This window comes from Phoca vitulina, unplaced genomic scaffold, assembly GCF_004348235.1.
Source record: "Phoca vitulina isolate PV1807 unplaced genomic scaffold, GSC_HSeal_1.0 scaffold3, whole genome shotgun sequence".
Taxonomy (NCBI): domain Eukaryota; kingdom Metazoa; phylum Chordata; class Mammalia; order Carnivora; family Phocidae; genus Phoca; species Phoca vitulina.
The window spans coordinates 71273407-71296926 of record NW_022589706.1 but is presented as its reverse complement, the minus strand read 5'-3'; the positions used below and the strand labels follow the sequence as shown (position 1 = coordinate 71296926).

Below are 23520 nucleotides of genomic sequence, written 5' to 3'. Positions count from 1 at the left end.
GACTGAGCCACCGAGGCTCCCCTTACATGTCCTTTTGCTTCTGGAAAACACATGTCTTTTTTTTTTTTAAGATTTTATTTATTTATTTGACAGAGAGAGCGAGACAGCGAGAGAGGGAACACAAGCGGGGGGAGTGGGAGAGGGAGAAGCAGGCTTCCCGCTGAGCAGGGAACCTGATGTGGGGCTCGATCCCAGGACCTTGGGATCACGACCTGAGCTGAAGGCAGACGCTTAACAACTGAGCCACCACATGTCTTAAAGGAAATGTTTGGATCAAGAGAAAGAAACAAAAAGAAATGAACATATATCAAATGACTAACAATATAGGTCCATTAAAAAGCCAAGGAAGGCAAATGTGTTTGCAAACTACACGATTTATACCTCACATGGGCAATATTCCCTATATATGAAAACTGTGGGGAGAATTTAATGACTTAATGCACAAGAGCAAAGCAATATTTTTAAGGTTTTCAAGTATGTATGATGTAACTTGAAAAAAGACCAAATGTTAATTAAGATATTGTTTACAAAATACATTTATCTAATATTTAAACTTCTTAATTGTCCTGACCCCCACAACAGTGACAATTTGTGGTCTAATCTCTCCTTTCTTCTTCCAAAGAGAAGCTATTTTCTTTTGTCAGCAGACTTCTGTTTGTGGGTGTGAGGAGGAAAGAAGTGGTGTGAACTAGAGGGTCCAAGTGTTGTTGCCCAAAGGCAGTAAAATTCATTGGGTGGAAAAGAGGGAATGTGAGTATAAAGTTGATCGCTTGATGCGGCCGACTGCATACCCTTACTCAAAAGTAATCCTGTTAAATTCTGGAGAGGGTAGCACAGTGGCAGGAATAACTTGAATATAATTCAGAGAGTGCCCTTAGGTCTTGATACACACACTAAAATTTTTACATGTAAACAATGTTAAAATATTCTTGCTCACTTTGTATCATGGGGCATTACAGGTAAGTGAAATCTACAAAAAAGTTTTAGTAAATGTCATTAGCTTCTCAAGTATAATATCTTAGCATAACTACTTTAATACATATTGAACTCAAATTACCAAGTAAGACTACTCAAACTCAAAAAGGTTAAGGATATAAACAAAATAGTTTCCTCCTTTTTTAACTGGGAAAAATGATGACCAAAAATATTAAGCAAGGCCTTAACTAAATTGTCAGAATATAATGTTCAAAATAGAATTGATTTTATTTTATCTCTAAATGTTTCTCATATTTTTTGAGGCTGTAAAATATTTCTGTATTAAGTACTCAAGAAGTCCATCCTTCCGTGAGGTGTTGGAATGGGGCTCAGGGATGAGAAATCAGACCCAAATCCAGCAAGCGTATCAGGCTATCTTTGTATCAATGAAATATTATACCACTAATGTTTGAAGTTTATTCTGGGCCAGGAATTGTTCTTTTCCCCCCTCATATTAAACTCATTTAATTCTTATAACAATCATGTAAGGGAAGAGACTATTATTACCCCCATTTTGCAGGCTCAGAGAAGTTGGGTGCCCTGCCTAAGATTGCATAGCTGATGAGTGGCAGACTTGGAAAGAATTTGGAAATAGTCTGCAGAGTTGCCAAAGCCAACATACTCTAATATACCATGAACATAGCTTTGTAGGAATAGAAAATAATACTAGAGTCGAGTCACCAAACAACTACAGTCTTCTCAGAAAGAAATGAGAAGACACACACATGTTCAAAAAAAAGGAAAAAAAAAAAAAAGAACGTGAAGCCAGTGACAGAAAGTGTGGTGTACAGAAGTAATAGGAGTGACGTGAGATTACTGCTGATGTTGGCATGTACACTGTCCCCCTTGTGGTTCCTAACGAACAATACCTCCCAGTGTTCATGTTCATGTGTGTTCACCTCACACGCTGACTGGGGGACTAGCCCTGTGGCTCGCTTTGACTAATAGAATAATTGATAGGCATGACGCAAGCAGAGGCATGAGGTTTGTCCTCTTGAAACATGCTCTCTTGGATCCCATAGCCACCATATTAGAAAGGACTGGCCACACTATCAGAGAAGACACTCGGTAATAGAGAGAGGTACTCAGCTAGAGGCCGGCTGTTCCTGCCATATCGGCTAAAGCACCAGACTGGTGAGTGAAGGAGCCAGCCTCAGACTCAACTTTGAGCTGAAGAACTGCCCAGCTGATCATAGCCCAGACTTCATAACTGAAATATTAAATCATTGTTTTATTTATTTATTTATTTATTTTTACCTTTCCATTTTTTAAATTTTATTTTATTATGTTATGTTAATCACCATACATTACATCGTTAGTTTTTGATGTAGTGTTCCATGATTCATTGTTTGCGTATAACACCTAGTGCTCCATGCAGTACATGCCCTCTTTAATACCCATCACCGGGCTAACCCATCCCCCCCCCCCCCCCCAGAACCCTCAGTTTGTTTCTCAGAGTCCATAGTCTCTCATGGTTCGTCTCCCCCACCGATTCCCCCCCCCTTCATTTTTCCCTTCCTACTATCTTCTTTTTTTTTTTTAACATAGAATGTATTATTTGTTTCAGAGGTACAGGTCTGTGATTCATCAGTCTTACACAATTCACAGTGCTCACCATAGCACATACCCTCCCCAATGTCTATCACCCAGCCACCCCATCCCTCCCACCCACCCCCCCACTCCAGCAACCCTCAGTTTGTTTCCTGAGATTAAGAATTCCTCATATCAGTGAGATCATCATAAATCACTGTTGTTTTAACTCACTGACTTTTGGTGGTTGATTTGTTACATAACCATAGATAGGACAACTAGTATAGCACTTTAAAGTTTGTAACATCTTTCATGTTTTACCTTACTTAATTCTCAATACAACCCCACAATCATTTTAATAAGAAGGAAATTAAAGCTCAGAAACTTGAAGTGACTTGCCCAAGATCATAGAGCGAATAACGAGCAAAATTCCTATTTAACACAGGCCTCTGACGTGCAGTTGCATTCAGTTTCCACTATAGGAAGAATACATGATGTTAGAAGAGATCTGTGTGGGATGGTGTAGCCAGAGAAAGTATAATCTGACTTAAGCCTTGGAGGAAAGGTAGGCATTAAGTCGGAGCTATGAATTTAAGACACAATTCAAAACTCCTCATTTTGTACATATGGTGAAGAGAGCAATATAAATTTAAAGATGAAATATTACCATTTCCTACTCCTACCCTCTTCCAGTCATTATTGTATCCTTGATGGAGTATCTGCTAGGTTCATAGGGGCTGCCTATGAGATCTCCAATTCTTGCAATTAGTCCTGAAAAAAGTCTCCTACTTTATGGGTAAATAAGGTTCAGTGATCTAAGTTTAGCTTGTAGAGTAGGAATTCGAATCTGTATATGTTTGGCTTCAAACCCTGAATTGTTTCCACAATGCTTTCTCTATACATGGAACTCTAACCTTCTGCAATAGTCCAGTGCTACATGAATGCTGTAAAGCTCCCAAAGGAATGTGTTTTGTTCAGAAGGAGGTCTATAGTTTCCTATGTAGCATTATAGAGTTATACTACAAAGTTAGCACCCCTGTTCTTAGAAATCACATAAAGGGGAACTGCATCTACTTTAGAAAAATAAAGGAGTCCAGCAGCAGAAATGTAGAGGAAGGTTTCGCTTTCTTAAGCAAGATCTGGCAGAAGGAATCCCATAGATGTCCTGCTTATTTCTCAAATTAGGCTTTATCCTTAAATAGATTCATGGCTACCCTGCAGCAATCTTGTTCGCAGCTGTCCCAATTACTGATAGCTTTGTTCTGAAGATAGAGGGAGCATATAGTAGGGGTGCATTAGACCAACTCCAGTCTGCCCTGTTTAATGCAATCACACACGTTCACATGTCCAAAACTGTGCCCAGCACATAATGGGCACTCAATCAGCACCGGTTTTCTTTCTCTTGTTTCACATAGAAGGAAAATAAGAAATGGTACTTCAAAATTCCAATCTTACTATAAAAGAATTGAGCAACAGGGGCCTCGTGATAAAGGATATGGAGATATGAGCACAGCCATCGAGGTTGAAAAGAAAAATAGAAGCACAGAGTCAACTGAACACATTCCTGCCTTGTAACAGCAGACCTGCCAGTTATATGATTTATTTATGCACACATGCACGCTCAGAGTGTGTCCTGTGAGGTGCTAAGGACTGTTCTGGGTACGTGAGATACACTGGTGAACAAAACCAGCCAAGAGCTGAGACTTCGCTGGACCTTACATTCTAGAGGTAATAATATAATTCCCCATGTATCTTGTAGCTAAATTAAACATTAGGACTCTCCAGTCTTTAAAATTTGTACAGCGATACTGTTACGAGAAAACGAGTGAAAGGCTCCAGTTTAATAAAAGTCTGTGCTGTGGGCTGTTCTATCTCAGGATCCAATATGCCATCCCCTCTCTCTATAATCTGGCCTGGAAAGGGATTATATCAATGGGCATGCTACTGTAGGTATATGGTGATGTGCTGAGATGTAGTCCATGCAAACCAGGTGATGAACAAATTAATGCCACTTTCAAGTCTCTTCTCCTAAGATGAGTCTATCTATCATATTTACCATACATACTTCATTAGAATTGTTTCAATTTTTTGAGCTCTAGTTAAAATAAGATGTTAGATATATGTCAATCAGATGGCTGAAAAACTCACTATTATTTGAATAGTCTGTATTCAAATAGAAAAGATGTAAATTTAAAACATGGGGCAGAGAGGACGAAATGATAATATAATGAGGTCTCTGAAATTATATTGAAATATATGTGTCTAAAAAAGAGAAGAAAATGATTGAAAAACGCATTCCTACCCAACAGGCCCACAGTGGAACTCAGGACATATCATGGAAGATGTTAGAGCAAATGCTCACACATCCAAACTAATTTTATTTATCTTAAGATCACCTTGATAAACTAAATGAAAAGCATCATATCTTGTCTTCTAAATCATCTAAATCTTTGAGAATGTGTATTTTACCGGTTTTTGCATTTTTTATATATATATATATCAAGTGCTTCAAGATTTTTGTCAACATCTTTTTACCGTTTTCTAAAATTTGACACATGAATAAGTTCTGAATAAAATGAAAACATCCCATTTCATGGTCCAGGTCAGATGATGTTTCAAAAGCTGTAACTTCACCTTTTACCAGACAGGAAGGTCAACCAACAACTGTTGGTTTCTTATTTGTTTTCTTTTGTCTAATTCATTTAAAATTGGCTTTAAAAATCTTTCTACTTCCATACAGGAAGTCAGTAAAGTGGCAGGATATAAAATCAATGTACAGAAATCAGTTGCATTTCTATACACCAACAAGACAGAAGAAAGAGAAATTAAGGAGTCGATCCCATTTACAATTGCACCCAAAACCATAAGATACCTAGGAATAAATCTAACCAAAGAGGCAAAGGATCTGTACTCAGAAAACTATAGAATACTTGTGAAAGAAATTGAGGAAGACACAAAGAAATGGAAAAACGTTCCATGCTCATGGATTGGAAGACCAAATATTGTCAAAATGTCTATGCTACCTAGAGCAATCTACACATTTAATGCAATTCCTAACAAAATACCATCAACTTTTTTCCAAGAAATGGAACAAATAATCCTAAAATTTGTATGGAACCAGAAAAGACCCCGAATAGCCAGAGGAATATTGAAAAAGAAAAGCAAAGCTGGTGGTATCACAATTCCAGACTTCCAGCTCTATTACAAAGCTGTCACCATCAAGACAGTATGGTACTGGCACAAAAACAGACACATAGATCAATGGAACAGAATAGAGAGCCCAGAAATGGACCCGCAACTCTATGGTCAACGAATCTTCGACAAAGTAGGAAAGAATGTCCAATGGAAAAAAGACAGTCTCTTCAACAAATGGTGTTGGGAAAATTGGACAGCCACATGCAGAAGAATGAAACTGGACCATTTCCTTACACCACACACACAAAAAGACTCAAAATGGATGAAAGACCTAAATGTGAGACAGGAACCCATTAAAATCCTTGAGGAGAACACAGGCAGCAACCTCTTTGACCTCAGCTGCAGCAACTTCTTCCTAGACACATCGCCAAAGGCAAGGGAAGCAAGGGCAAAAATGAACTATTGGGACTTCATCAAGATAAAAAGCTTTTGCACAGCAAAGGAACAGTCAACAAAACCAAAAGACTGTTGAATCACAGATCTGTACCTCTGAAACAAATAATACATTATATGTTAAAAAAAAAAAAAAGAAGAAGAAGAAGAAGATACAGGAAGGGAAAAATGAAGGGGGGGAAATCGGAGGGGGAGATGAACCATGAGAGACTATGGACTCTGAGAAACAAACTGAGGGTTCTAGAGGGCAGGGGGTTGGGGGGATGGGTTAGCCTGGTGATGGGTATTAAAGAGGGCACGTACTGCATGGAGCACTGGGTGTTATAGGCAAACAATGAATCATGGAACACTACATCAAAAACTAATGATGTAATGCATGGTGATTAACATAACATAATAATAATAATAAAAAAAGACAACCGACAGAATGGGAGAAGATATTTGCAAATGACATATCAGATAAAGGGCTAGTATCCAAAATCTATAAAGAACTTATCAAATTCAACACCCAAAGAACAAAGAATCCAATCAAGAAATGGGCAGAAGACATGAACAGACATTTTTCCAAAGAAGACATCCAAATGGCCAACAGACACATGAAAAAGTGCTCAACATCACTCAGCATCAGGGAAATCCAAATCAAAACCTCAATGAGATACCACCTCACACCAGTCAGAATGGCTAAAATTAACAAGTCAGGAAACGACAGATGTTGGCAGGGATGCAGAGAAAGGGGAACCCTCCTACACTGTTAGTGGGAATGCAAGCTGGTGCAGCCACTCTGGAAAACAGTATGGAGGTTCCTCAAAAAGTTGAAAATAGAGCTACCCTAGGACCCAGCAATTGCACTACTGGGTATTTACCCCAAAGATACAAATGTAGTGATCTGAAGGGCTACGTGCACCCCAATGTTTATAGCAGCAATGTCTACAAAAGCCAAACTATGGAATGAGCCAAGATGTCCATCAACAGATGAATGGATAAGGAAGATGTGGTATATATAGACAATGGACTATTATGCAGCCATCAAAAAAAAACCCAAAAAACAAATGAAATCTTGCCATTTGCAACGAAGTGGATAGAACTAGAGGGTATTATGCTAAGTGAAATAAGTCAATCAGAGAAAGACAAGTATCATATGATCTCACTGATATGAGGAATTTGAGAAACAAGACATAGGATCATAGGGGAAGGGAGGGAAAAATGAAACAAGACGAAACCAGAGAGGGAGACAAACCAAAAGAGACTCATTTTAATCTCAGGAAACAAACTGAGGGTTGGTGGAGTGGAGGGGGGTGGGAGGGGTGGGGTGGCTGGGTGATGGACATTGGGGAGGGTACGTGCTATGGTGAGTGCTGTGAATTGTGTAAGACTGACGAATCACAGACATGTACCCTTGAAACAAATAATACATTATATGCTAATAAAAAAAATAAAAGAAAAAAATAAAAATAAAAATCTTTCTATTTCCAAATACCATAAAATCTTTTCTGCTAGTAAGCCCGATCCATCCACTATCCTTTTGTCCTTTCACCATTGATGTAGAAGGTTAACAAGTATGGAGAGTACAGTTCTTAACATAGGTTCCTGAAAATTTGCTTGCTGCCTCCTTATTGTCAAACTCATCTACCCCTTTCCTGTAACATACTGAGTCATTCCCCTTTGAGTCTCTTGTTAAATCTTTCTTTCACTTTTTATTTTATACCGTTCTATATTGAGGTATTCAATGCTTTTCCCAAAAAGTAAAGCAAACAAAAAGAAACCCAACAAAAAACCCCCAACTAGTTTTAAAAATAAGTTTATTTTCAACTTGACTTAAACATTTCTTCCATAGTAAGTTTATGGTAAGCAAAATTGTATTACAGATGATGTGATGTTCTTAAACTTCGCTAGTCTGAATGACTAACTGGAAACCCTCATGAATTTTTCAATTTACGGCTTTAAAATTTGAGATTGGAACTACAAAGGGCACAACTCTTCTTATACGATTTCTGAAATATATGTCCAAGTTCAATTCAATGTAAAGTGAAGGTTAGCTTTCAATGCAAAATAATAATTAAAGGAAACATGTATAATATATATTTACACATTAATTATGTAATAATGTGCATAATTACATGTATTATATATACTTCTTCCACAGATGTCAGGGGGAGATTGCCACAAGAAAACACATTGTTGTCTATTATTGTTAGAGATATTTCAAGGTGAAACTTGGGAAAGGAGGCATATTTCATGCTCCTTCTCTTTTCAGGACCTTTGTCCCTTTCCTTCTCCAATCTCAACAACAAAGAAATCCCATTTGAGCACAGTATTGTGTCGATTCTAAAGGAAACGTCCGTGGGCTTGGGGGCAGGGTCTGTGAGGTTGGAAATGATCAGAGTTCTTAAGCCAAACAATCTTCAGAAACACGGGGAAGCAGTGTAATGTGACAAGGGAGCTCTGCTGAGTCCTACCTCTGCCATTTACTCTCGTGTGACCTTGGACATCTTGCTTAATATTTGGAGCCTCATTTTCCTCGTCTCATACACGAGAAATCATTCATATTTAATTTATTTAACAAATATTAATGGAGCGCAGGTACTCTAGACATTAATGATACAATACAGACAAGGTCCCTGGTCTCAAGAATTTATATTCTGATGCCATAGAGAGAAAATACACAAGCAAACAAACAAGTTAATTTTACATAACAGATCTGGAGAAAATAAGTGCAGTAATAAATGATAGAAAGTGACTGGAGGATATAGAATTCTATTTTGGATTGAGTAGTCAGAGTGGGTTTCTTTGAAGAACTATCTGAGCTGAGGAGAATGAGGAGAAAATCTGAGAGAGCAGTGCAGTCAGAGAGAACAGCAAGGCACAAAGTCTCAGAGGTGAAATACGCATGAAAGAAAAAAAAGAAAAACACCGGTGTGGCTAAGCTAACACCAGCAAAGACAGAATGTCCAAGGAAATGTCATTGAAGAAGGAGGTAGGGACCTGATAATGCAGGCAATACATTTAGTAAGGTGTTTGGGTTTTATTCTAAGAGCAAAAGGAAGTAACTGTTAAGATTTTTAAAGTAGGAGCGTGACATAATCTGGTTTACATTAAAAAAAAAAAAAATCAGGAAATGCGGAAAATGGATTGGGGTAGTTAAAAGGCAACTGCAGGAGTCCAGATGAAATGATGGTGGCTTTGACCTGATTGCAGCACTAGATATGGTGTTAAATGGGTGAATTTGGGATGTAATTTGGAGGGGGAGCCAAAAGGATGTGTGTGGAAAGGAAATTGCAGGTATTTTAGGATTCCCCAGAGGCCACAATTGAGACAAAGTTTCACATGCAAGTGATTTATTAAGGAAGTGTCTGCATAATAAATTGCCAAGGCAGTAATGGAAGTAGGACCAGGAACGGGAGAGGGAAGTCCAGATGTGATCTAGGGCAAAGGCTGCAAGAGAGGCTCTTCCGTTTCATCCTACAGGGGCACTCCAGGTAAGAAGGAAATGCTTCAGAGCTTGTCCTCCTTGGTCTTTCACACCCTCATACCTATCAGTCATTCACTGAAGTCCACTCTGGGGAGATCAAAGCTTCCAGACACTTCCAGGGGTGGTATTGGCATTTTGGGCAAGACAATTTTTGGTTATTGTTGCTCAGGCTGTCCTGTGCATTTTAGAAGCTTTAGAATCCCTGGGCATACAGAGTCAGTAGCACCCCTGGTCTTTTTAACAGGTAATAATACCCACAACACAGTTTTAACAATTCCTAGAGAGGCAATCCATCCCTATTTGAGATCCACGCAACTCCTCTGGGAGATCATCTCTTATTTTGTGTGTCTTCCTCTTCCTAGGGAATACAGTAGCTGACACAGATGAGATTCTTAATATAGATTTATTAAATAATAAAATATTATAATCAACACCATTTTAGGTTTTCCATTATGTCAATTAATTTTTCACAATGACCATAGTTGGAAGCAGGTTTCTGCTCTGCTTGTGGGGAAACTGAATCTGGAGGAGGTTAAGTACATAGTCCCAAGTCACAAAGAAATAAATTAAATCTATTTCTGTCTGATTCACAGGCTCCCGCTTTGGTAATTAACCAAGATATGTGAATAAATAGAGGATTTAGTAAGTGAATGAGTTAATTTCTGTGAATGGCAGTCTGTTGTCAGTACTATAAGTTGGGAAAATGAAGCACAGTAAAGGCAAATTTCCAAAAGGTGGTTCATAGACAGCTTGTGCAATATTTAAATTCCAAACACATTTTAACTGTTCATAGAGTTAGTTTGGACTGCCTCCAAAATCCACCAGCAACGCTGGGAACATTGCAATGACCTCAGTGAGAAGATTTTCCGTCAGAGAAGGATAGACCACTCAAGTTAACCACAGGTAAAAGGTACATCCATCAGTGCTCATGGGAAATCTGGCTCCAGAAGAGTGAAAGAGTATTTTTTAGGTCTGTCCCTTTTATTTCCCAACAGAGTGCATGTGTATCTTACATTATCTACTTGTCTTACTTTAGCTTTTTCTTCAGAGATGATAATTATTTCATCTTGTCCTAGATAAGGGGATTTTAAGAGAGGTATGCATCCATGTTCACGCTTCTAAGACCAATTAACATTTTATTTTTTCCATTTTAATATTTGTGAAATCTGGATATAAATTTCATCTGAGGTCAGAAGATATCTTTTCCAACGCTTTGGCAGAGAAGTTGGAAATTTAGTTGTTATTGCCTTGGATCAATGTTATGAAATGCACTGGTATTGTATACAAGCCATGCTAAAATTTCAACCTGTTTAGGAGGTAGTTAATAATATGATAGTATAATATAATGCAACAGGCTAATAACCAACAAGTTACTGTGTGTATAAGAATATGGAGAAATAAAGATATCAGATTTAAATATGCCATCAGTGAAGTGTATATTTATTGTTGGAAAGATGACCATACTTCTTAATTTTATTATAAAACATCAGTACTTTTAAAACTTTGGCATGAACTAAAGATTTTGTTAGAATGCAGATTCCTAGGTGCTACCCCTAGACATTCTGACTCTGAAGGTCTACATGGGGTAGCAAGAGGAGGGGGCAGGAAAATGTTTCTTTCTTTCTTTCTTTTTTTAAATTTATTTGACAGAGAGAGACACAGCGAGAGAGGGAACACAAGCAGGGGGAGTGGGAGAGGGAAAAGTAGGCTTCCAGTGGAGCAGGGAGCCCGATGCAGGGCTCGATCCCGGGACCCTGGGATCATGACCTGAGCCGAAGGCAGACGCCCAACGACTGAGCCACCCAGGCGCCCCCAGGAAAATGTTTCTAAATGGCTCAACGGCGGCTGCTCTGCACATCACACTTTATGGTGATTGAGAAGGGAAGGTACATTTGCAGATATTTCTTAAATATGCTTCTGATTATCTAAACTTGAATCTATCTAACCTTGAAAGTTGAGGCAGAAAGCATAAGCAAGTATTAAAATATTCAAAGTCGGGTTTAGTAATGTATAATTTATATAAAATAAAAGTCACCCTTCTTAATTGTACAGTTTGATGAGTTTTAAAAGTGCATACAATCATGTAATCATGACCACAATCAAGCTATAAAAAATTTCTATCACCTTCCAACATTCCCTTACTTCCTTGTAGTTGATCCCTTCCTCTCACTTCTAGTTTTTGGCAACTACTGATATCTCACTTTGGTTTTGCTTTTTCTAGAAGGTACTATAAATGGAGATACAGAATATGTGAAATTTGAGTCTGGGTTTTTTTTTTTTTTAAGATTTATTTATTTTAGAGAGAGGGAGAGCATGAGCAGGGGCAGGGGCAGAGAAAGAGGGAGACAAGCAGACTCCCTGCTGAGGAGGGAGCCCGATGTGGGGCTGATCCCAGGACCCTGAGGTCATGACCTGAGCCGAAACCAAGAGCTGGACACTTAACTGACTGAGCCACTCAGGTGCCCCAATATCTTTTGAGATTTTGCTATGTATAAAGAATTTGTTTCTTTTTGCCACCGAGTATTATTCTGTTATTGTTTTTTTTTTTTCATTCTCTAAAAGATGGGTATTTGGATTGTTTTGGTTTTTCACTATTATGATTAAAATTGCTATAAATATCTTCATACAAGTCTTTGTGTGATATTAAATTTTGAATAAAAATCTAAAAAATGTTTTATTCCATTACAAAAAACATCCAGAACTAGACAGTGAATATGTATTCTTTCAAGTACATCATGAACTATGAGGAAATGGTGTACTGGTCAGAAGGACATTCTCCTAAAGTAGGACAAGTAGTTGAGTGAATATTAGTTACATCCTCTGTCTTCTGCTTGGGTTTAATATGAAGTGAATCAATAAGAAAGAAGCCTCAATTATTTAACAAACACATGTACTTAACAAATATACAAATAATAACTCACTTAAACCTCTTATCAGCTTTATGAATTAGGTATTGATATATATTTCCACATTTCACATGAGGAAGTTGAGGTATATCAGACATTAAATACCTTGCCCAAGTCACACAGCTAAGGGGCAAAAGCCAAGACTTGAAGCCAAGCAGTCTGACTTTAGAATCTAGGTACTTAACCCTTCTGCTCTGCTGCCATCCATATGCCTGACGTTCAAGCGTACAGCAAAAATGCACTATAAAGAAGTGGGCTCTGCTCTGAAATCCAGAACCTAAGAGAGGTGCTCTAAGAATTCTGTGGACTGATAACAGACCAGAGCTGCTACAGGTAGTCTTAAATCCATCTCATCACTGGGTCCTAAGCTGAATTCCTTTGACACTCCCTGTCAGGAAGAATAAGGAACAAATCAAATGAACTACAGCCCCGCAGGAGTCATCAATGTTCTATCCATTGTTAGCCACACCCATCCTGAGAGGCAACATGTCTGGATCAATGAGAATAGCCAGGTCTGAGAGCAGATTTCAGCAGTGGGAGGCTAGCATAATGGGTGTTATTTCCATCATGTCCTTTAGAATACACAGCCAATTTATTTTTAAATGTGCTGTGAAAAGAGTGCCTAGTTCAGTTGAACCACATTAATGAACTAGAAAAATTTACAAGTTATTGAATGTAGCAACAGATACCCATATATAAATGTGTGTTTTTGCTATTATTATAGCACATATGAAAGAGTTCTCTAGTTCCATGAGCAAAAAGAATTGACCTCACATGTCGGGCAAATATAAAGAAAGGTAGTTTAAATGGTTCCGGTAATAAGGCAGAGAATCATCAAAGCTAGTACAGGTTGGTATGAGTTATCCACATGTCAAAAGGAAGTGTCACTTTACCAATAAATATCTATTAATCAATATCTTCTGTCCGAATTTCTAGAGCAATTGTTTACCTTGCAAAGATAAATAATTCAATTAAAAACCGAGAGTTTAACCAATAGGAAATACAGATGAGACTCTATTTGTTCTCCCTTCCCCCAAAATCTGGTTCCGCTTCCCCTGAGGCACAGAGCTCAAGTCTACTGTCTAACCTCCCTTGTTGAGTCCCATATTACTGAGTTCTTGCCATGTTGATATGGTTGGAAGCAATGTACCCCACCTCCAGGTCTGTCTCCTTACCCTACTGGACCTCCCAAATCTTCCTGACTACCTCCCTTTCCACCATTCCCTTTCCAGCTAGCTGTGGGAATAAAGTAGAGGACACCTGTGCCCTAGAAAAAAGAGAAATCACAACTGAAGGAAAAAAGCCTGGTTCCCTGAATGACTGTGTGGAACAAAGCTCCTCACCACTATATTGAACTTTCTAGATGAGCTAGAAAGAAACTGGGGTAAGCCACCAAGATTTGCTTCTTTTAATATATGCTTTAAAATGATACTATCAGTCCTAAAAAGGGCAAGATCATGAGTGTGATCGTGTGAAGGAGCATTTTAACCTGATGCTATAAATAATTGCTCATAGGTAAATTGATCCCTAAAAATTCTGTGAATAAAGCTTAGTCTCAAAGCAAGGCAGTGATATCAGTGAAGAACGAGGACAGTTGTATGCTAGGATTTATAGTAGTAGTAGTAGTAGTAGTAGTAGTAGTAGTAGTAACTATTTGCTTAAAAAGTTTTTTTCTTCTTTTATGCATGTGAATTATAAATCTCATTGAATAATTTGCTTACTCATCAGTATTTCCCTATTGATTTTGTTAGACATTGATTCATCCTCAAATTTGGTTCACATTTAAAACTTTTGTCCTTTTATTTTTTAATGAAATAGGTTGTTTGCTTATAAAATAGAGGTGAGAAAGATTGACCATATTTTGTTACCTGAAAATTTAAGTTTATACCAATTAAAAATGTAGATTTTTTCTTTTTAATTAAAATTTTTGTAGATAATTGTAAATTCACATGCAGCTATAAGAAATAATACAGATAGAGCCTTTGTATACTTTGCCCAGTTTCTCCCAATAGTGACATTTTGCAAAACTATAGTACAACATTCACAACTAGGATATTGATATAATGACATATTTCTTAAAGATTATTCATAATCCTTATTGCTGTTATTTATTTTTTAATTTAATTTTTAAAAAAGATTTTATTTACTTATTTGTCAGAAAGAGAGAGACAGCGAGAGTGTGAACAAGCAGGGGGAGGGGCCGGCAGAGGGAGAAGCAGGCTCCCCGCTGAGCAGGAACCCCCTGATGGGGGACTTGATCCCAGGACCCTGGGATCATGACCTGAGCCAAAGGCAGATGCTCAACCAACTGAGGCAGCCAGGCGTCCCTTATTGCTGTTATTTAACTTCAAGGAATTTTTTATGAAATAGCATCTCTCAGTAAAGAAACATTTATATAAAGTTCTAGAGTTCCTCAGTATCACTTGTTTCTTTTTAATCATTTAAATTCAAGAAAAATTAAATATAATACTTTTAAAGTAAATGAATAAAAATAAGTAAATAAATAATGCATTTGAAATCTCAGGCCATGGATGCATTATAGAGGGATCTGCATTAAATACTTCTTGTATTTATGTGCAGTTTGCAACTAGATATGCTTTATATCAGTATCACCTCTTATACTTACTGTAAGAACTATATAATACTTCTATTTTAAAATGCATGTACTTACATATTTTATCATTCTAAGAGATAAAGTAGAATATGTATTTGACTTATATATTCTTATGGGATGCTAAAATCTAGATGATCAGCTGAACAGTTATAAATTGGTTCAGATATAAATTAAGGCAACAGAGGCATTTGTTTGTAATTTGGTGGCTGTGTTTTCCTGAAGTTCTACTGTATCAGGTTCAGAAGCCCTTATCCACCCCCCATTTATTTGCTGCAAAAGCTACCTCATCTTTGTTAGGCAGAGAGACACTGATTTCTAAGAGCTGTATTTTCTAACCAGACAACTGTGGTGTCTACTTCTAATACATAGAGTACAGAATGGCAGCTTAAATAAAGAGAAGATGCCCCAAAGAGGACACTCATTATTCTTTAGCCTGGGGGTACCATCCACTTATGAAATAGCAGATTTTGAGCTTTTGTGTGCTGTTGACATGTTAAGACAATCAAGTCAATGCTACTGTCAATTACCTTGCCAAATGTCATACTACTTTTGACAAATATCTAAGTTGACTGCGGGAAAGTTCATTCAGTACAACTCTTAACTTTACTTCTTACCTAAGTTCTTTTTTGTCTAAAGAAGACCACTGAACCTATAGAATAGAATAAACCTTTCAAGTCCAGGAAAGAAAATGAAACAACAGAAACAAATAAAAGGACATCCATCAGCTGCAATCTTGTACCAAGTGTTCATTTTTTTCCTTAAAGAATGTCAGTCATGCAAAATAAAGTCAGGGAAGTTTAGACTTTTAACAATTTTTATGGAACAGTTTCACATTTATACAGATTTAAAAAAAAAAAAAAAAGCCCTTTCTCCAGGATTAGGCTATCTGGCTTACTAACATTTTCTATATTTAAATTAATTTCTGAAAGGATAGTAACTGAGTAAGTTAGGTTTCTATATATTTATTTACCATTGTAAAATTTTAGGTAAGTATGATATGATTTATTCTCTCAGTGGTAGCAGGCCTCAGAAAATTTCCCTTGATTAAGTGAACTTATATTTATTTTTTTCGTTTTTTGTTTTTTCACTGTTTATTTCATGGATTTGAAATCAGTGTCACAATGTTAAAATATAACATCTCTTAAACACACTTGTTAATATTATAAGAAATGTATTATAATAAATGGTAAATTTGATCAAACTAAATCTGATAGATAAAAATAAATTTGTCTAATCCAACATAATCAAAGCTTTTCCTTAGGGTACATTTTCCTTCAAATATTTAAGCTAATCTATGCACTAGGACACTGAAAGACTAAAATAAAACAAGCCTACAGAGAACTTCATGGCCATGTTTCCTTTCAGATATGGCTTTGCTTTGCAGGAATGAGATTTTTTTTTTTTTTAACATACTATTGCTATGTCTCATTCAATTTATAGTAAGTTGTAGGTTTTTCCTGGAACTCAAAAACAATTTTTAAGAAGGCTATGCAATAAATATTTTCAACACTAGGAGAGCTGGGCCAGGTTTATTTTTGGTACAGAACTGTATGGTATATTCAGTAATGATAAACTTAATGACTTTGCCTTTTTGACTGAATGTTTATTTTTATAAAAGAGGTTGGTCACAACTTAGGATCAAAATGAGGGAAACAGGTTTAAAAGAAGAAGACCAGCAGTGCATGCAACAAGACATATACCATGCAGAAAGCTAAGAAACAGATGAGTCTATGGTATAGAATACATATATAAAATATATATAAAATCTAATGAAGGTTTAAAAATTTGCATATACTTACCTAAGTCTATCTATGTGTGTTTAATGATTCAATATATTCCATCGTAAGTGCCAAGGTTTATTAAATTAGTCTGTTATGGTTGGATATTTGCATTATTTGCATTTTTTTTACTACTATATAAATAATATGAAATGCGCCATGTAAGAAAAATACTGACTCATGTCCATGATTTCTACACATGAAATTGGTGGCTTAAATGTATACATCATTAGAACTTCTGTTAGTGCTCTCTAGAAAACTGGTATTAATTTATAATCTCTATTGTTTGTTTTTAATTTTTCATCACAGAAATTTTCAAATTTATGCGTTGAGAAAATAGTATAATGAGCTAGCATGTACTCATCACTCATCTTCAACAATTATCAACAGGTGGCCAACTTTATTTTATCGATTCTGCCATCTGAGTCTCCCCCTGCCCATCCTGCCTCCCCAGGGTATTTTGAAGTAAATTCCTAACATCACATCATTTATTCCATAAACATAAAAATATAAAAAGCATATTTTTAAATGCTCAGAGAAAACGTAAAAGCATAAATATAAGACCAATAATCACATAAAAGATCACTCAAGAAGAATAAGAGATTTTAAAAACATTCATTCTTAAAATAGAAACAGAGACACTCTGTAATTAAAGAAGAAAATAGGGAGAACATCTAAAGAAAACAGTATAACAGCATAGCATAATCCATGATAAGTCTGCATTTAAAATATATGTGTAGAAAAAAATAAAAGAACATTTAATCAAGGGCAGAGAGAAAGGAAAGATTTGAATTTCTAAGAATAGTGTCAAGTGGGCTAAAATCCAAAATGTAATGAGAATTGGGATAAAAGCTAAGGGAGGGGGGAAAAAAGACTTTTATAATCAAGTTTGCAATAAAGGGAACAAAAAAGAGCTAGGTTCTGTTCTTGGCAGATGATGTCATGATGAACAAGAAAAAGTAATTGAGTAGATTTACAGTTTCTTTTTCTTTTTTTCTTCTACATTCTTTATTAATAGTAGTAATTCAACATAAAAATGGTAGAACAGAATGAGTACAAGCGAATTTTTTTAGCTCAAGACAGACTGAGAGATAGTAAGACTAAACCTTACACTGTAATAGAGTTCATATCTTAGATCCAAACTCCCATATCCGGTAGATAATGTCACAGAATCATCATTGCTAATATTTCAGGAATTTATATTGGTTAATATTGGTTCCATAAGATGTGAGACAGATGAACATTGGCTCATTTTTCAAGCAGATAGTAACTACAATCTATAGTTGAGTAACCATGCTATTGATACTAGTAGTTTCCTTGTGTTTGATAAACATGTCATGCCAAAATAACTAATTTCCTTTAAAAAATGTACCAAGAGTTCATGAGAATGCTGTAGATTCTTAGACAAATGTTCCTTAATAAACTCGTGGATGAGATGTTTTAAGGATGAAAGTGTTTTCTTAGCCTGGGCCACTCTACCTTAAAGAGAATTTAATGGACTCACGACAACCTGCAGGCATTTCTCAGTCAGGACAAACTATTTTGTCCTCTTTTCTAGCCCACCATTTTCTTATTAGGATTTTGCATGGAGGTGTGGAAGCAAGTTTATTAGAGCACACACAGCTGAGAGGAATAGTCAGTAAAATAAGATTGAAAAGAGCAAGATGAAATACGTTAAAATAAAATAAAATGGAGACCAGGCTTGAAAATCCTCTTAGACAAAACCAGTAAGCCACACAAGGAAAACCTAGTCTAGGTTATCTCATGAACAGAAGTGAAGCTTAATTTAGGTTACTTCTTGCAAATACCTCTGATAACCATAAATGAAATTTAAGTCATCTTCCTAAAATGATGTAAGATAATCACTTTTAAGTAATCCTCTGCCGTCTGGTAACCCTCCTTGTAACAACCAATCATTGTAAAGATTAAACAACTTCTTTTTCACTTTTTAAGCCATCCTATAACGTTATGCTTCTGAGCTTCATACCAGTTTTGGGTTTAAAGTCTCTCTGTTTACAAACTGTCTCTCGCTCAATAAAATATTCATATCAAGTAAAGCCCTCTGAATTTTCTTTTAACAAAAATAGTAAGAATAAATGTAAACCTCTTCAAAAATCAATTATGAGAAACAGAAGAGCTTAGAATCAAATTAACAAGAATTTTCATTAAAAAACACACTTAAATACTTTAGTTGACGAGAAGTTCAATATAAGTCATCACTGTGTTGTGACTTCCAAAAAATCTGACGGAATTTTTTTAATCGAGGTATAATTGATATAGAATATTCAATTAGCTTCAGGTGTACAACATAGTGATTTGACATTTGTATACACTGCAAATGGTCACCACAATAAGTCTAGTCACCATCTGTCACCTTATAAAGCCGTTGGTAGAATTCTAATATGAACAAAATATGTTGTTCATAACAAGCAGCAAAATGATTAAGAGCTGCGGGTTTCAGAGTCAGAGAAAACTGGTATTAGTTCTGTCACTTTATGCAAGGTGCTTTACTTCTCTGTTCCACTCATGACATTGCCTACAGAGCTCCATGTCATCGGGTCCCTGCCTAATTCTGAATCACCCACTGACCTTGCTGAGTCTTTTCCAGCCACAAAGGATGGTTTGCTCTCCCTAAATATTCCTAAATCTTCCAAGCTCATCTCACCTCGGGGCCTTTTCTACAAGCCATTCCCTCTTCCTGGCTCACTGTCCCACTAGGCATTTACTTGGCTCACTCCTTTACCTGATTCGGGTTTGTTCAAATATCACCTCTCTGTGGGAGCCTTGTCAGACCTGCATATCTAACCTCTATCCCCCAACCTTCTTCCTCAGCACTCCCTGTCCCTTTCTGTACTTTATATTTAATGGTACTTATCTCAATGTTAAGTTATATTATTTTTCATTCAGTTGCTCATTTCCTCTACAAGGTTCAGAGATCCATAGTATTAACACTCATGTGATAATTACTGTGCACTAGGCACTCTTCTGTTTGTTTCACATATATTACTCGATATTATTTAGGCAAATCTTAAAATCCCATTTGCAATTGTAGAAACTGAGGCATTGAGAGGCTAAGCAATTTTTCCCCAAGTCACAGAGCTAGTAAATAGCATTCAAATCCAGAGTCTGCTTTCGAATCTAGCAAGTCTGTCTCTGGAGACCGACCCCGTAGCCCTTATGACATAGGACCTCACTGTAGGTGCTAGCTAACACTTTGTTGGATGACTAAGTATAAAATTTGAACAAAATAGTACATTAAAAAGTATGCATTTCAAATATCTCAGCCAGTGCATGGTATATAACAAATATGCAATAAATGTTCACAACAATAATATATTTATTATGATTCACCATCGGTTAAGACATTTTTGGAATACGATATTCAGTTCTTTTTAAGAATTACTTGACATAATGGAGCATGTCTGCTAAAGAGTGCCTCAACTGATCAAAGTTATAGAAATTATGTCATTTGATAAAAGGTTTGTGAGCTTGGGAATTTCAGGCTGGTGAAAAGTCTTAATGTAGGCTTCTAATGCAGGCTTCATACTCTTCAAATGTCGGAACGCCCCAGAGGGCAGAAAAAAGACATGAACACAAGTTATAAGGAACTGTACTTTCAACACCTCATAAGAATGAACTTTCTCATAAATGTTGATGATCAAAATGTCCTGGGCAGCCTTTTTAAGTAGTGATCTCTGTAAAATCCAGGTGTAAGCTTAATATTAACAAAAGCTATCCGAAATTCCACTCTAAGAACGTCTACTTTTATAGCCTTTGCCTTAGATCTATCAGATTGTGCAAGTACTTTGTTATCAGAGGAGTATTTGTATCTTTTCTTTATAAAGTGTACAGAAATCTTTTTAGAGAGACAAACCTTAGAAAGAGCCAGGGAAATAAAGGACGAGTGAAGAAAGGGAGCTAGCGGGTGAGGCACTTTGTCATTGTATCCTCACAACAGTCTATGAGGTAGGTGTTATTCTGATTTCATGCACAAGGTTCAGGGAATTGAATAATTTATTCAGGTGGGTTGCAGAGCAAGGAAAGGCGGGTATGTAGTTTGACCACAGGTCAGTCTGATTTAAAACCTGTACTCATTCTACCACGTTGTATTATTAATATTCTTCTTCCAGGAGGAATAACAAAATAGAATCCCTCATAGTCTTTACTCAAAACTGCAGTAGGTCTAACAATAGGCTGACACCTTTTGGTTTCCCTAATTACATTAATTTGTTTGGCAGAAAACCTCTCTCCCCCATACGAGCAAGAACATTAATTCAGTGTGAGAAAACACTCCTTTGAATGAATACAATTCTGTGGCGCACGCATAAAAGTCCCTACTTGTGGATGTACTTACCCTCAAATTTCTCCCCAATGTGTAAATCTGACCAGTGGGCACTGAACACTGATTTTTTAAGTCTGGTAGCTTAAATTTGAATTTGAGTTTTGAACAACTCCCTCACTACTTCAGTATATGAAGTATGACATATGAAATACAATGATTATGCTTCAAACACGTAACCTCAGTGTTTGAAATATGAAGGCTTGTGTGAAAATGTGTTTTAATTTATAATGTCAGTGATAATGGTCACTTCTGTTTATGTATTCTTACATGCTTTATAATTATAAATTCTTGTTCTTTTACCTGGGGATGTTTTCTGCTTATGGTTATTGTGCTAATTTTCTCAAATTTGATTCTCTTCATCATGATCATGCTCTTTGGTATAAGTAAAAGCAAGTACAACTTCTCCTTTCTATTGGTTCAGTTCTCTACCTTTTTTTTCTAATGAAAATATTGTGATGCTGATTTGACATGTTTTGGTGACATTATAGCTCAGTTATTCTCTGAGGTGACCAACTGTATTTGATCAAGAGAGAGAAAAAAACAGGTTTTTAATATTGTGTTGTTTAATCTATTGATTTTTGGTTGATCTTTTATTTGACAAGAAAGATATTTTAAAAGTTCATATGAATTTCAAGGGACTTGGCATATCATATTTATAATAACTCATTTCTTCTACCTAGACTTTGTGAAAAAAATATTTTGTTCTTTTTACTTCTCTAAATCAAGAAATCAAGGTCACAATCCAGATCTGGTACTTTAATGATGTGATTCACCGTCAAGCATAGCAAAGATTAATCAGAAAATAAATGAAGGACACGTTTCAATACATTAGTTCTATTATATCTGTCTAAAGGAATACTAGCAATGAGGTAGAATATTTGCTACAAAGTGGACATACTGTGAGTTTAGAAATGGGCTTTAATGCATTATTAGAATTGAATGGTTTTGCTTTTTTTAAAATATGGCTATGACAAGGACAGTCAATCTTATTGAGAACTGTGGTATATAAGGACATAGAACTTTTCTTATTATGGCTTTGATTATTTTACATACTATTACTCTTTTACCTTTATTGAGGACTGTTCTCATGTAGCTCAAAATATTGCCACATATAATATCTCTTCCATAACAAATATGCCCTTGGCACAAATAAACTGCTATCTCTGATTCTAACTCACATATAAGAAACTGAGATTTTAAAAATGTAAAGAGCCTTGTTCAAGGTCAGGAAGGAAATTTACCTCATATGATATGGTTCCCTGTCCAGTGCTATTTCCATCCAAGCGCCTCCATTTTAAAACACTTACTAATGTGTACTTCTTATAGGTCAGTTCGTTTTTTGAATAACTCCTTCTTTTCTTTAAAAAGTTTCTGCTACACTAGTATTGCCAAGTCTTGAAATTACCACCAATTTTCAAAAATGAAGAATGCTTCCTCTTTCCTCAAAATAAATTCAGTAGTCTCTTTATATTTAGAAAGAACATTACTGTGCTAGTTAATGGTTCAGTTATATAAACAAGGCCTAGATTTTGTTATTTTGAATTCTTGCAGGGGTCCCCTTTCAGCACACCACGCTGACTGCATCACTAGAAATGAAATGTAATGCACAGGTCCTACTGGGTCTTCTTTGCTTCATCTCCTGTAGCTAGTCTGGAAACACTGAAATCATCTGACTCACTTCTAGGCACTCTTCTATCTGCATTCTCTCCTCAGGGCATCTCATCCACACATATGGCTTTAAATACTCCTCTAGTCTGATAATTCCCAAATTCATTTCACCTGCCCATACCTTGGGATCTAGACTGGTCTATATAACTGCTACTTTTACACTTGGAGCTCTAGTCAGCATCTCAAACAACTCAACAGAGGTCTTAATTCACCCCTTTACATCTGTTTGTTTCCCTTCCCACCCCCCCATGTCCGTATCTACAGTAACCCTTGATTTCTCCACTTTTCTCCACTTATCACATCCACTTCACTATTGTCTTATTACTTTTATCTCCAAAAATCCTGAATAAAACATGAAACACATTCTGAATATGAGAATTCATGTCTTTTTTCAATTTGAAATTCTTAATTATATTTCTTCAGATATGATTGTGCAGTTTTTTGCCTTTTAAAAACACCATTATTCTATATTCTCTTTCAAACTGTTGCTTTCATTTAAAATTTTTGTGTTGTTAATTCTGTTTTTTGTCATGGCTGATTCTTACTCATACTGATTTTTTTTTAATGTATTTTTCGTTGTAAGCCCCTCTGTTTCTTTTTTGAAAAAAATTAAAGTAATAACATCATAGCATAAGTACACTTGTATGTAA

General features: G+C 36.3%; 1 protein-coding gene across 4 annotated transcripts in view; it reads right to left on the bottom strand.

Annotated features, from left to right (window-relative positions):
- The window catches only part of GRID2 (glutamate ionotropic receptor delta type subunit 2), a 1428484-nt gene that overhangs the window by 181510 nt on the left and 1223454 nt on the right, over positions 1-23520 (bottom strand). The gene's annotated exons all lie outside the window — the stretch shown is intronic.